Below are 16,212 nucleotides of genomic sequence, written 5' to 3'. Positions count from 1 at the left end.
AGCCCCTTTAATATTTCATATAATAAGGGTGTGGTGATGATAAACTCCTTTAATTGAACCTAATCTGGGGAGCACTTTATCTGCCCTTCCATTCTGAATGATAGCTTTGCTGGATTGAGTAATCTTGGAGGTAGGGCCTTGCCTTTCATGACTTCAAATACTTTTTCCAGCCCCATCTTGCCTGCAAAATTTCTTTTAAGAAATTAGCTGATAGTCTTATGGGAAGCCCTTTGTAGGTTAACTGTCTCCTTTTCTCTTGCTGCTTCTAAGATTCTCTCTTTATCTTTAATCTTGGGTAATGTAATTATGATGTGCCTCGGTGTGTGCTTCCTTGGGTCCAACTTCTGTGGGATTCTCTGAGCTTCCTGGGCTTCCTGGAAGTCTATTTCCTTTGCCAGATTAGGGAAGTTCTCCATTATGTTTTCAATTTCTTGCTCTTCCTCTTCTCCTTCTGGCACCCCTATGATTTGGATTTTGGAACATTTAAAGTTGTGCTGGAGGTTCCTAACCCTCTCCTCATCTTTTGAATTCTTGTTTCTTCATGCTGTTCTGGTTGAATGTGCATTTCTTCTGCTCCAAATTGTTAAGTCCTCATTTCCTTCTCATCACTGCTGGTTCCCTGTGCATTTTCCTTTATTTCACTTTTCATAGCCTTTATTTTTTCCTCTGTTTTGCAACCATACTAAACCATTTCTGTAAGCATTCTGTGTTTTGAACTCTGCATCTGATAAGTTGGCTATCTGTTCAAGGATTAGTTGTGCCTTTTCTGGAGCTTTGATCTGTTCTTTTATTTGGGCCATATTTTTTGTCTTGGTGTGTCTGTTATGTAATAAGGGGCAGAGCCCTAGGTATTTTCCTGGCAGGGCAATCCATGTAGTTGCATGGTGGCACTGTATGTAGGGAAGGGGTTGGAGAGGGAACAATGCCATTTGCTTGGCTCTCTGTTGGCTTTCAGTCACTTCCTCCACTATCCACAAGCAAATTGGTCCCTTCTGGTGCTAATTCCCCAATGAGTGATTTTGTGTATGTTCTAAGACTCTGTGGGTCTCTCCAATGAACTCTCCTGTGAGGCTGGGAGTTTCTCCCTCTGCTGCAACACCAATAGGTTTTTCCAGCCATAGGTTTTGAGGCTTTATTTCCCCACACTGGAACCCTGGGTTGCACAGTCTGTCTTGTTCCCCAGTTGTTCTTCCCCATTTAACCACAAACAAATGTGGGACCACTCTCTCTGCCAGCCACTGCCTTGCTGAGAGTACTTTGTGCCCTGGTTGCCCATCTCTGTCCCTCATACTTGTCTGGATGAATGTTTCTTCTTTAACTTCTTGGTTGTCAGACTTCTATAAAGTTTGATTTTCTGTCAGTTCTGGCTGTTTTTTGTTTTTAAATTTGTTGTTGTTCTTATGGTTGTGTGAGGAGGCAAAGTGTACCTACCTACACCTCCATCTTGGCAGGAAGATCCAAAGTAATCTTTATGTTATGATACTATTTTAATAAAAAAGAAAATATACATATCTACACAATAAAATATGTGATAAAACTGAGTAGAAAATGATAATAATGTTTTTTTAATTTATCTGTTTTCTAATATTTATCTACAAGTCTGCATTTCTTGTGTCATAAAACTAATGTGGGAAAAGGGAAAGGACTTAATAGTCAGAGCAAAGGTAGGCAAGTTATAAAGCAATAAACCACCTATCACCAAAGGTAATGAACAGAAGTAAGAAGGTTAATTGATAGAAATTCCACAAGAGGAAAGCCTTCCATTTAGTGGTCAATGGGGGAAGATGGCCTCTGATCCCCAGCTAAGTCCTAAGGTACTGTAACTTTGAATTCTTCACATGTGGGCTATACTTTTCAAATCCAATTTATAAGAACTCTAACAATCATGGTTCTCGGTCACTTAAAGTGAAGAGAGTACTAGGATACTTTTAACAAGTATTAAATCCAAAATATCCTCAATCTGTATTGCATCCTATGTGTGCAAAGTGGAAAAGGCATCGTTTTGTGTAGGAGCTGGGCTGGTTGTATAGTAACTCTCAGCTGCTCTAGACAAACCAGCCTCCTTCTGGCAGCCCTGCTTCATCATTTCTGAAGTCAAGCAAGTTAACAGCCCTTTAATGGCAGATTGCAAACTTCTCTTTCTATAAAGCAAATAAAATAATTGACAAATAAAGGATAACACAGGTTTTCCTAACAAGATCCAGTCTATATTTTAACCTAAAAATATTTTAAGTGGCAGTGATCTTCCTATCCAGACAGGCCTGAAGAGGAAAGTAAAGACCCACAACAGGGCCTGCCCATGGAGAGCCATTAGAACAAAGCTTGAACTTCACCCACTCTGCCTAGAGCAAACACCTTTGTATAGAAATGAGAAAAGCTATTTCTAGGGTATCAAAGCTATGCTTCCTAGTGGGACAGACATGAGCTAGGGATCTGTACAAGAGATTTTAATCGTTTTGAGGATCACTCAAGTCTCACATTATAAAATGAAAGGAACTCTGTAAAAAGAAACACCAGTTCATAAAAGTCCTGTAAGTGAAAGAAAAGACAAAACATCGAGTACATTTTCTTCACATTCTTCCTATTATTTTCTTTTAGGACTATTTGTTAAGCTGAAGAGACCTAAAAGGCTGACTCCATACCTGCAGTTCCCTTAGCTATTAGGAAATTCTCTGCTTGCTCTGAGTAATCCATCAAAAATAATAAGGAGGTTGGCAGTGGCTGCTGTACAGGATGCAGCCCCACTGACAGAAAGGACATCTCTCCTTAAGTAACCCCATGCTTATTTTGGGAAAATTTCGTGAGAAAAATATGGAAGTTCAATAAACAACAGATATATTTTGCATTATAGTTTTCTTTGCCATTTTTGTTATTTTTAGGGGAGAAAGGGAGTATGACACAGTTTTTGTTAATTACTGGATATTTTGTTGGCATCATGTCTAGTTTTAACATTGGGTTTTCCAATGCATGAGGCAGTGAGACTTCAAAGCTTACACATTTTAACTATATTCATTTATTGCCCCAAACCATAGTTCTAAACTCAAGTTGCATTCTTTTAGTGTATCTACTCTTTGCAGGTGGTTCATTTTCCATTTCATCCCTCCTATACAATGTATTGCAAAGACTGCATTACAATGCCAAAGAAGACAACTTTTTTAAACAAAGAAATATAACAGCACCCTACAGTATCAATTATTTTTATATTGTTGCTCTCCCTTCTTGTCCTTATGTATATTATGTATGGTACATATGAATTTTACAAAGGTATTTATAGAATAATTAAACTGTTTATAGTTTTTTTAATGTTATTTATTTTTAGAGAGGAAAGGGAGGGAGAAAGAGAGAGAGAGAGAAACATCAATGTGCAGTTGCTGGGGGCCATGGCCTGCAACCCAGGCATGTGCCCTGACTGGGAATCGAACCTGAGATGCTTTGGTTCACAGCCCGTGCTCAATCCACTGAGTTATGCCAGCCAGGGCTAAACTGTTTATAGTTTTTTTTTATTATTGTTCAAGTACAGTTTTCTGCCTTCCCCCCTGCCCAACCCCACCACACCAGCCTGCTCTGCCTCCTTTCCACATTTCCATCCTCTCTTTGTTATTGTCCATATAATTGTTCCTGTAAACCCTTCACCCTTTTCCCCCATTAACCTCTCCCCTATCCCTTCTGATCACTGTGAGCCTGTTCTTAATTTCAATGTCTTTGGTTAAACTTTGCTTACTCGCTTGTTTTGTTGATTAGGTTCCTGTTAAAGGTGAGATCATATGGTATTTGTCTTTCACCGCCTGACTTATTTCTCTTAGCATAATGCTTTCCAGTTCCATCCATGCTGTCCTCAAGAGTATAAGCTCCTTCTTTCTTTCTGTTGCGTAGAATTCCTTTGTGTAAATGTGCCATAGTTTTTTGATTCATTCATTTACTGATGGGCACTTGGGTTGCTTCCAGCACTTGGCTATTGTAAATTGTGCTGCTATGAACATTGGGGTGCATAGGTTCCTTTGGATTGGTGTTTCAGGGTTCTTAGGATATAATTGTAACAGTGGAATTGCCAGGTCAAAAGGCACTTTCATTTTTAGTTTTTTGAGGAAATTTCATACTGTTTTCCATACTGGTTGCACCAATCTGAAATCCCACCAACAGTGCACTAGGGTTCCCTTTTCTCCACAACCTCTCCAACGTTTGTTGTTTGTTGCTAATTTTATGATGGCCATTCTGTCTAAGGCACCAGACTTAAGCTTTGTTTCCTTGTTTATAGTTTTGTACTCTATTTTCTGCTGATTTTATGCATAAACACCTTCTTCCTATTTATAATGGTTATTTGTAATTATTCTGTAACATAATGTCATAAATGCCATAATTTATTAAGCCTTCTCAAATTATTGTACTTTTGTATAATTTTATACTGACACTGTTATAGGTAGATATAAAATAGGCCCTGTTTCCATTTAAATAAAGACACAAACTATCATTTGACTCCCCAATTAGTTACTAAAGATATTACTCTGTGTCCATTACAGTGTCCATTATGTTTAAGGTATATACTTTCTACTGATTGGCTACCTAGAAAACTAGAATTGACACATTGCACCATGAGTGTCTCTCATGTCTGCAAATTAAGTTCATTATAAAAACAATCCATTTAAGAAAATCCCAAAAGACCTTGATTAACTAGAACATTTGAGTGGAGAGTGTTCAAATTAATTAAATATCTTAGTATTTTCTACTGCTGTTGTTATTAGCTTTATTTATAGAGAGATCAAAATAATTTTTATGCTATAATATTTCAAATCAGCAATTTTCAACCTTTTTCATCCTATAGTACATATAAACTAATTACTAGAATTCTGCAGTGACCAAAAAATATATTTTTGCCTATCTGACAAAATAATAGGTATAGTTTTGATTCATTCATACCAGATGGCTATTGTGTGGGCTGTTGTCATTTATTTAATTTGACAACATAAGGAAAAGAGGTCATGTCCCCTGAGTAAATAGTCAAGTACTTCAGGTTTTAAAAATTCTTACAGCACACTAGTAGAAAATTGCTGACTTAACTCATGTAACTTGGGGCTGATAAAAAACTTGTTTCTTCTTTATCCTGGTTCCCAATGTCATGTGTAAAATGTTTATGTCTCTTTGTGTCATGGCAGTGCTGCAAACTGCCTCTCACATGGTGACTATAATTCCATCCCTTTGAAAGAGCCACTTGCAGACTGGTCTGGTATCATTCTGAATACTGTGTGGGTATAATGTTGTCCATGAAATTGGAGTTTAATGGCCCCAGTATGGTGAAAGTCAAGAATTATCTACAGGACCCAAGGCACCCCTTTGTGTGTATGACTATCTCAACAAAATTCAGACAGGAATATTTGGGCCTTTCTCATCACAGTGGAGTGCCACAAAAATTCCAGATAATTGAAGACATCATCATTTAAGATCTACAGGATTCCAGACCTTGTAGAGACTGTGATAATCACCTAGGTGAGGAATTTGAAGCTCAGAGGAGTCATAAGTTTCCTTCAAGGACCAGAACATGACTTAAAACCCTAGAGTTGTGAATTATTATCCAGTGTTCTTCTTTCTACTTTGTGGTTATATTTAAAGTTTTAATGCATATACTCTTGTATCTTTTTTTAAAAAAATAGCCAGAGCAGCTGATGGAGTACCACTTGCATCATTCACAGATTTTATTTATGATTTTGCTGTCAAGTTGTTTAGCAGGACTGCATTGAGTAATACATTAAGGACATTTGATTTGCTGTCATTCTTTTTATTGTGTACCTACATCGTGCTAGGATATTTTCTAGGTGCTCTTGACACAGAAACAGAAAAACACAGTAGTGAAACAATTTGGTGTGGTAGTCAGACAGTCCAGGGCTCATATTCCAACTCTGCCACTAGCCATAAACTTGGGGAAATTATTTGACCTCTTAGTCTATATAGAGAGTAATAGAAAAAAAATGTCCAGAAGTTCAGTTAATTCCCCTCCAGTGCCCTATATGTCTTGCCTTATGTATTGAGAAATTCTTGAGTCCATAAATCTCTATGGAGATGCCCATAAATCTCTATGGGCATTCACTGGAGAGGGTGAATTCCAGTATGTTCTATCTCACTTCAAGAACATGGTGATGCTTGGGTATATTCTCGGATGAGGAGAATGAGTAGTGTGATGACAGAGGACCATCCCAGAGTTTGGAGGATTCAGCAACAAACTGGAGTTTGTCTGTTTCATTGGCTCCAAGGAGAGTAATTGCTTCTGGTGTCAGTGAAGCTATCCCTAGAGATCATTTCCTGTCCACCAAGAACTTTACAGGCCTATTGGGCTTGATGTCTTCTTGAGTGAGTATTACCCAGAGACATTGCTACCTACAGAGGCCCTGAGATTTAAAAAGAATCTGCCCCACCACCCATTCTTGTAGTAGCTAGAAATGGGGATATATTTTCGACTTTCTTCAGTTGCTCTCTACGTAGGTAGACAGGTCAAGTAATTTTGAGGTTTTTTAAAAGTATAGGGTGGGTAAAAGAACATCATAATCTTTGACTATTATAAATTTTCCTTCTACAAATTTTGAAAACAAACAAACAAACAAACAAACAAACAACCTCACCTGTTGGAATGCAACTCTGGCTAGTAGGGGAAGGTCAGAGCTCACAAAAGAATGCAGAGCCTCCTGTTTTCCTCAACTTTTAAATTGGAAGACCAGTCACAGTGGGCCAGAATGACAGACCAAATCCAACAGAAGTAAAGGCCAAAGCAAGGCAGGGCTGATCTGAAAGGAGTGTGGGTGGTGGTTCTTGAAAGAAGGATTTGAAATTTAGAAAATTATGTAATGATATAATTTGAAAACTATGCATATATGAGAGAGTAACTGAGAACCTATGTTTCAAGGTTTTCTGCCACAGCATATATTAAGATATAACCAGCAACATTCCTCATGAAGGAACAAGAAAAAATAACCAAGAGCATGAAATGTAATCTCTGGTAAGGATAGTTCTTTTGAAGCACACCTTGCTCTCCATATCTTGAGCCATGGTTTCATCATGTATCTAGTGACCAAAATGCAAAACTTAGAAACCATCTTACACCCTTATTTTTCTCTCCAAGAAACATTTCTTTGTTGAATTCTCTTATGTTATTTTACTTTGCCATAGTCTTCCTTCTCTCTCACCAGAACCACTCTCTTTACTCAAAGGTACCCTTCTTTTTGCTCCACCCTTCCTCCTGGCATATGTTATAACTTTCTAAAGTCCAGATATAATACTAATGCTTTTTTGTTAAAAAAATTTGTGATGGATCTTGACTACAGAAGAAACTCTAAACTCCTTTGTCTAACATTTTGTCTCCATTCATCTGTCTGGCCTTACACTGCACTGCTTCCCAATACTTCCTTTACTATACTCACATATTCCCTGAACTTCTACAATGCGAGGTCTGTCCAGAAAAATTTTAGCCATTGTTAATATAAGGAGAATGGTTTGCATGACATCGATGTAACCTGGCAGCCAAGGAGAATGGACTGGAATGCACATATGTGAACAATGATGACTTCACAGTGGGGACAGTAGATGCTGTTGAGTGAGCATGTGTACTGTGTGGCTGCTGCATTCAAAATGAGTGAGTAGAGAAAGGAATCTACATCAAATTTGGCATTAAGCTTGAACATTCCTCTGCAGAAACTCCATATGATTCAGAAGGCCACAGCTTTGGAGAGCTGATCCAAGCTACCAGTGTAGCTTCATCACAGGACAATGTGCCCTCTTGTGCAATGCATCTTGTGCAGAGTTTTTTGGCAACACATCAAATCACCTGGGTGACTCAGCCTCACTAAAGCCCACATCTAGAGCCCTGTGACTTCTGGCTTTTCCCAAAATTAAAATCACCTTTGAAAGGGAAGAGATTTCAGACCCTCAGTGAGATTCAGGAAAATAAAACAGGGCAGTTAATGGCAATTGGAAGAACTGTTTGAGGTCCCAAGGTACCTAGTTTGGAGGGGACTGAGGCATCATTGTCCTATGTACAATGTTTCTTGTACCATATATTCTTCAATAAATGTCTCTATTTTTTTATATTACATGGCTGGATGCCTTTTAGACCTTGTATTTGCCTAATTTGCCCTGTGGTTTTCTGTTTCTAGCTCACTATCTTCTCTCTTTCCCTGATTTTTGAAATTCTATGTTCAATACCATGTTTTCTGCTATTAAACTATTTTTTCACCTGGGTCTCTTTTCCCATTTGAAGATAATCTACCCCTCCTTCATATTCCCATTGCAAGTCATTTGACATTCTTTTGAGTAACCTCTTTAATGCAAGAATCAAGAAGCCAGAAAAGAGGCCTGTTCTAGGAATATGAATACATACATATTTTTTCAGCATATGAGTATTGTTTTAAGTCATAGGATTGAATGGAGTAACTTAGGGGAGAGTATAACTAGATAAGAGAAGTGGGCCATTAAGAACAACAGGATTCTGGCTATATCATCTTCATGTGACCATGTAAGTCTAGTGCAGAGCAAACATTAATAAATGAACATTGAATTGAATTAAGAATTGAGTCAGTATTTAATGAACCTGAAGTTTGATATTTTTGAGGTCTCACTGTACTAGGAGACATGTTGACTATACTATGAGCCATGCATTTCCACCAACCACCACTTTAAGGGAAAATGTGTTATTGATAGATTCTTGCATTTGTTCACAAGCAAAGACCACCTCCTCTGTAACATTCACTGGTGGAAAAATAATTAATACAACAATGAACTGATGGGATTTTAGGGGAGTGTGATATTTGTGGAAACAGGCCAAAGTTTACAATGTAGTGCAATAAATGCTACCAATGGGGCAATAACATCAGCAAGAGGAGTAGAAAATGAACTCAAAGATTGAAGACTGAAGAACCTTTCCCCTTGTATTTAAGCATACTAACTACTGACCAAGAGAAAGTTTTATTATATTTGTATGTGAAGTTAAATGAATCATGAGTCAAGAAGCAGTGGGTAAATGAATGATTTTGAGACAGGCGAAATATTTCTGTGTACTCCTTCTTAGTTTTTTATTAAATGAGTCACAAAAAGGAAATGTGAAACTAACTCCGTAGAGGCCAGTCTGTTAAATAAAAATCCGAACCAAAGTTTAACAACAGAAAAAGAGTGTTATATATTACCCTCCCAAATGGGATTCTGATGACACAGTTGGGGCTAACATTCACTGTTTTCAAAAGCAAGTCTCCTTATTCCCAAATAATAAAGAATAAAAGTGGGGTTGTAAAAGAAGCTTTCTGCAGTTGATTAACTCTAAATGAATGCAATAGTGCTGTGTAGTCCCACTTGCTAGATACCCTCTTCCCAACAGATTTGTGGTTTAGATGATTTTAATGATTTGTTTCCATGAAAGTAACATTCCCATTATTAATGGCTTAAAACAATTAACTATTATATCTTATGATTTCTTAGGTCAGTACTTCAGGGAAGGTTTGTCTTCTGTTTCATGTGGCATTGACTAAAGTCATTTGCTTGTATTCATCTAGCAGAATGGTTAGTCTGGAGGGACCAAGATGTTTCACTCATGCATTTGGCTTCTTGGCTAGGGTGGGTGGAAGGCTGAGCTCCATTGAGGCTCTGAATTGAAACACTGAAATACCTACATATACCATATCCTCAAATGGTCTCAGGGAAGTCATATTTCTTCCAGGGTGGTTCAGAACTTCTGGAGTGAGGACTCCAATAGCATGAGTAGTAGCTGAAAACATTTATACATGGAAGTTTAGCTCATAAGTCCCAGAACATCAGTTTAACTATATTCTATTATTGGTTAAGCAATTTAATAAGGTCAGCTCAGATTCAAAGAGAGTGGGATGAAACTTGACCTATAAATAAGAGAAATGGCTTGGAATGTGTGGCTACTTTTATTTGATTATACAGATTTACACCTGGCTTATAAATGCTAGGGACACTTCAAACTTAAGTTCCTTGTTATATGTACTATTGTTTTGCTCTGGATAAACACCTTTCTGTGCACTCTAATGGCCTCTTACTGCAATTATCTGAACTCTGCCTAAGAATTTGCACTGACCACTAGTGTTTTCTCAACCCAGTCAAGGGTCAGGGTGGAAGACCTAGGTATTTAATGTTTGCCAATGATGAAAAGGAGATGGAATATAAATATTACTAAGATACAGAAAATCATTATGCTGAACTCATTTATCACTGAGGCTGTTTATTATATCTGACATGCTCTGCTGAATACAGATAGTGTTAATGAACATGCCTGTTTAACTAGCTCCCAAATCAAGAAACAAAACATAACATTCACCCTAGAAAACACCACACCCCCTCTCCTACCTGCTGTCCCTCTCGAAAGGGCCATGACTCTCCTGACTTCTAACTCCATAGTTTGATTTGGCCTACTTTTGAATTTTATCCATGTGGAATCATATAGCATGTACTCTTCCATGTCTAACTTTTTCTACTCGACATTATGTTTGTTTGTTTAAATTATTGGTACATGTAGCAGCTTATTCATTGTGTTGGTATGTACCATTCCATTGTTTAATATATGACCATCTATTTTTTTCAATTCTATTTTACAAATGTTGACTGGAATTTTGGTGGATCTTGAATCTTTTGAACGTATCTTTTGGTGGAAACATAGGCATTTCTGTTGGATATATGCTGAGGAGTGAAATCTCCCAAATCTTTGCATTTTCCTTTCCTTTCCATACATAAGACCTCTGTTTATCTCTGCACCTTTAATTACATATTCCTTGAGTCACTGCAAAACTTTCTGGCTCAAGTAGATCCCTTCTCCAATCCATCTGTTTACATTTTTATCTACTGTCTTCACAGTAGAGAGCAGTGGTAAAAGTCTTTCAACATCTAGTTCTGACCAATCCTCTTAGCTTTCACCAACCTCTACATCTTTCTGCAAATTCTGTTTATCAGTCATGTTATTTATTGTTTACAAGTCTTAAGTGTCCCATTCCTTAGGTGTATTACCTAAAATACTTGCTCTCCATTTTCCAGTTCTCAGTTTTAGATAAAAGTAACTAGCACAAGATAGTATTTGTTGTAGAATTATCAGAATGGATACTTGGATATATAAGGGGCATTGCCAGCTCTTGATTGAGGCCATTCTTTACCTACTTTTCCTCCAACTCCCTTATTCTAATCAAAGACACCTTCCATTTGCTTAGCTCAACAACACATGAGCTACCTTTGTGTCCTCTTAAACTCCTGAGCAAGTTCTGATTGTCTACTCTCTCTGCAAAACATATATCCCGGATCCCACTCTCATGTCTCCTACCTTTATCAGTCTTGTACCAACTTCAATATCTCCAGCCTGGACTATACTGACACCTTCCTATCTGATCCTCTTGTTTCCTTTCTTGCCTCCATATAGTCAATTCTTCACAGTAGCTTGAGTGATTTTTTTGTTTAAACAAATCCATTTATGTCATCCATGGTTCTTAAAAACCCTTTGATATTTTCTATTTTACTTAGAATAAAACTCAACCTTCTTACTGACATGTAGAAATTTTCACAACCTGTTTCTTTCCAAATGCTACTTTTCCTGAGATGCCATCTGAGCCCCCATAATTCACTCTTTGCCCTGCTTTACTTTCTAGAGAGCTCTGGTCATTGTCTGAAACCACAGGCAGTGCTTTACCTTTGTTATCACTGCACCTTCCAGTGAATATAATAGTGCCTGGTCCATGGTAGACACTGAATAATTATTTGTTAAATGAGTGAATATGTGAATGAATGAATGAATATATAAATGGATACACAGTGCTCTGATTTCTGATAGCCAGAGGCAAAGACAGGTGAGGGGTAGGTGGAGGTGAACAAAGAGGGGGTAAATGGGGATAGAAAGAGACTTTGGGCACACGATTCAGTGTGCAGATAATGTTTTATTGAGTTATACACTTGAAACCTGTATGATTTAGTGAACCAGTGTCACCCAATAAATTCAATTTAAAAAAGACTTAGGGTAAAGGCTGTTGTTCTCTTAACATCTTCTACAATACTCCTACGAGATCAACTTGCTTCTTCCTTTGAAATAATTTACATAATTTTTAATATACTACTTATTTTATTCTGCCTTATAAACATACTTGCTTACTTGTCAGCATCCTCTATAAGCTATAGGCTCCTGATAGCAGGGCCTCTCCAACTTAGTCATCTCTGAATCTTGAACAGGCCTGTGGATGGGCTTCCAAGCTACATGCTCAATAAAGTGTCTAACTGATATTAAAGGGTTTTATTCATTTAAAGAGAGAGTTAGTGTGTTTGTGAAAGAACCTTATGGAGATTCGTATTAAGTGTGTTAGCATTGCACAAAGACAATTTTGTGACCTTTAAGTCTCTTCCAATACTCCATCCTGTTGAACTTTGACTAAAAAAGTTTTACACATCACGAAAGGTGACTCTGTGCCAACTGTTTCATTCCCAGCTAAGGAAATATTGGAATCTTATTTTTAAAATTGGATTAGAAATACAAATTTAAATGTATAATACCAATTAAACCATATTTTAGTCTTTATTGAAAGTCTAAGAAAGCAAAAGCCCTGTACTAATTGACTATCTCTGCCCCTGTAGATAGACTCCCAACTACAGTAGTCCCCTCTTATTCTCAGTTTCTTTTTCTGTGGTTTCAGTTACCTGTGGTCAACTGTGGTCTGAACATATTAAAAAAAATCTCAGACATAAATAATTTATAGGTTTTAAGTTGCATGCCATTTTAAGTAGCATGAAAAAATTTTGTGCTGTCTCACTCTGTCTCACCTGGGATATGAATCATCCCTTTGTCTGGCCTAGCCACACTGTACATGCTGCTCAGCCATTTGTCACCATAGTAGCTGCCTTGGTTATCAGATTAATGGTCATGGTGTCATGGTGTTTGTGTTCAAGTAACTCCTATCATCAGAAGGTCAATATTAGCCTAATGCTATGTCAAAATGCCTATCATTCACCCCACTTCATCGCATCATGTAGGCATTTATATCACCTCATATCATCACAAGAAGGGTGAATACAGTACAATAAGATATTTTGAGAGAGGGAGAGAAGCCACATTCACATGACTTTTATTATAGTATGTAATTATAATTATCTTATTTTTATTATTAGTTATTATTAATAAATTGTTACTGTGCCTAATTTATAAATTAAACTTTATCATAGGTATGCATACATACTAAATATAAGGTTTAATGTTATCTGTGGTTTCAGGCATCAACAGGGAATCTTGGAATGTACCCCCATGGGTAAGGGGAACTAATGTATAACAAAATCAGTTTCCCAGAGTAATATTTTATCCACAAAATAAGGATGTGGTTACCAGATTTTTTAAGGTTTTTCATTTATTTTTTATTTTATTGTTCAAATATAATTGTCTGAATTTTCACTCCTCCACTCCCTCCACCCCAGCCATCCCCACCTCCCTCCCCTGATCCCAACTCCCCTTGGTTTTGTCCACATGTCCTTTATAGTTGTTCCTGAAAACCCTTCCCCCTTTCAATCCCATTATCTCTTCTCAGATTTGATCTTTTCTTTCTTTCCTCCTCCATCCCTCCCTCCCCCTTTCTTTCTTTCCTTCTTTTCTCTTTCCTTTCCTTTCCTTTCCTTTCCTTTCCTTTCCTTTCCTTTCCTTTCCTTCCTTCCTTCCTTTCTTTATTTCTCTCCTTTTCCCCTCCCTTCCTTTCTTTCTTCCTTCCTTCCACAAAGCCAAAGGTCCACTTATTATCCTAGGATCTCTAACATTGGAACTAAACATAAATGCCTTCCTCTTTGGAAGCAGGAGCAAGCAACCACAATGGAAAGTGTAGAGCCCTGGCTGGTGTAGCTCAGTGGATTGAGCGTGGGCTGCGAACCAAAGTGTCGCAGGTTCAATTCCCAGTCAGGGCACATGCCTGGGTTGCAGGCCACAGCCCCCAGCAACCACACATTGATGTTTCTCTCTCTCTCTTTCTTCCTCCCTTCCCTCTCTAAAAATAAATAAATAAAATCTTAAAAAAAAAAAGAAAATGTAGAGAAGCAGCAAAACATACTTGTCTCAAAGAATATTCTATCCAGCCTAAGAAGATGAAGGTTGTTGTATCATTTAGAGCCACTGTGTGTTATGGATGAACTATTTCTTTTGTTTTTGATTCTAAAACAAGGTGCCTGAGATGTCCCTAGTTCTTGCATGTAGATTTGGAGGAAAAGTGTGTAAAGGAAATGTCATGGTACATATGGAAATTTATTTATTTTTAATAGCATTTTTTAATGGCCAAAAGGAATAATAGAGGTACAAGGACTTCTTTTTCTCTTTTGAGGTTTTCTAATAGGACATTTCATAAGAACTGAAGATGCTTCATGAGTAAATGAAGAAAGATAGCTCACTTTTCAAGCCACATTTCAATTATTTAAACAATCAACTAAGATTTCTTTCATTTTCCTCTTTATTATTTTGATGCCTTGTAAATAGGGTAGATAACTAGGTCATCAGAATAATAAAAAGAAGTCTGAGATAAAACTCTATTAAATTACTGTAAATATAAAAAGCAAAAAAGTATATATTTTATGTGAATTTAAGTCCCATGCTACTTTAGAGATAGTAGCCCTGTGTATAAAATCATTTGAGATATACAGGTATGCATAGAACTTTAAACATATTATATTTCAATATTTTTATCATGTCTCAAAAATGAAATTAGTGCATTTATGCTGAAGTTTAAAAAGAGTGACATTAGCCTGTTGCAAGAATAGTATTACAACAGTAAACATTTATTTGGGAAATTTTAGGGTAAACTTTAGCCTTTATAATCAAGGGGATCTGTGCTTGACGTGATCAGTATACATCTCATGGTTCAAAGCAAGTCTTTCCCTTTGATGATGGACACAATTTGTTCCATTCTGGCTTCACCACTTACTAACCACATAAACTTGGATTAATTACTTGGCTTTGGTTATAAGTAGAAACTAAGAGTCTGTCTTAGGCACAGAAGGAATCAATTGGAGGGATAAAAGATGGGACATCTGGGAAACCAGTGAGAAGAAAACAGACGAGAGCAGGGAAACTAGGTGGCCAGACCACAGCCTATGTTCTGCTCCAGGATATTTGTTGCAGGACTGCAATCATAATTTCTGGTCACTGATTGCTACAACTGCACCAGACAATATCATAGTCATACTGGACATGGGTGCCATGAGCAATGGTAAGGAGGCCTGTTAGTGCTAGAGAGCTCTAGGTACAGTCCTTAGTCCTTTTCTCATCACCATTTACCCTCACTCCCTCTGTATTCTCACTTGGTCTCATGGATTTCAATATTATCTCTATGATGCTAGCTCCCAAATTTGCATCTCCATTCCACCTCTTCCTTGAACCCCAGACTCATATCCAATTGCTTACTCAATATCTCTATTGGGATGTCCAAAGGAAACCTCAACACAACATGTCCAAAACTGAATTTCTGTTCTTCCTCTCCACCAGCTTGCACTTGGCCATCTTCATTTCAGTTAAGGGTCACTGCATCCTTCCACTTCCTCACTCTTTTTTCCCCCTCATATCTTTTCATTCTATTAGCAAATTCTCTTGGTTCCATATTTAATATATATCCAAAATCTTATCTTTATTTTTCTATTACTGCTCCCATTCTGACCTGAGGCACCATCATCTCTAATCTGAATTACCACACTGGCCCCCTATGCTGTCTTCCTTGACCCCCACCCACCTCCATCATACCCTATTAGAAAAGAAGTCATAGTGATCATGTTAAAATGTAAGTCAGGGTTTTGTGTGAACATAATTTCCATTTAACTTGACTAAATAGCTAGGAAAGAGATTTTGGAGTTGTATGGTATATATTTAATATTATAACAAACTGCTGAAAGAAAGAAGAAAGAAAGAAAGAAAGAAAGAAAGAAAGAAAGAAAGAAAGAAAGAAAGAAAATAAAAAGATAATATACAAGGACTTAGCACAGTACTTACATATAGTAAGAGCCCAATAAAAGTCAGTTATAGTAAAAATCATAATAATAATAAAAAACTCCAACCAAACTGTTTCTCATTTCCACTAGCAATGTGTATGAGTTCTAATTGCCAATATTTTCTCTCTAGCATTATTTTTAGTTTTTTTTTCTTATTTTGTTTTGTTTTTCATTCAGATAATTGCATGGTGGTATCCTATTGTGGTTTGAAGTTATATTTCCCTAATGACTAACGATGTCAAGTGT

Source organism: Phyllostomus discolor, chromosome 9 (genome assembly GCF_004126475.2).
Source record: "Phyllostomus discolor isolate MPI-MPIP mPhyDis1 chromosome 9, mPhyDis1.pri.v3, whole genome shotgun sequence".
Classification (NCBI taxonomy): Eukaryota; Metazoa; Chordata; class Mammalia; order Chiroptera; family Phyllostomidae; genus Phyllostomus; species Phyllostomus discolor.
Note: the sequence above shows the minus strand (reverse complement) of the source record.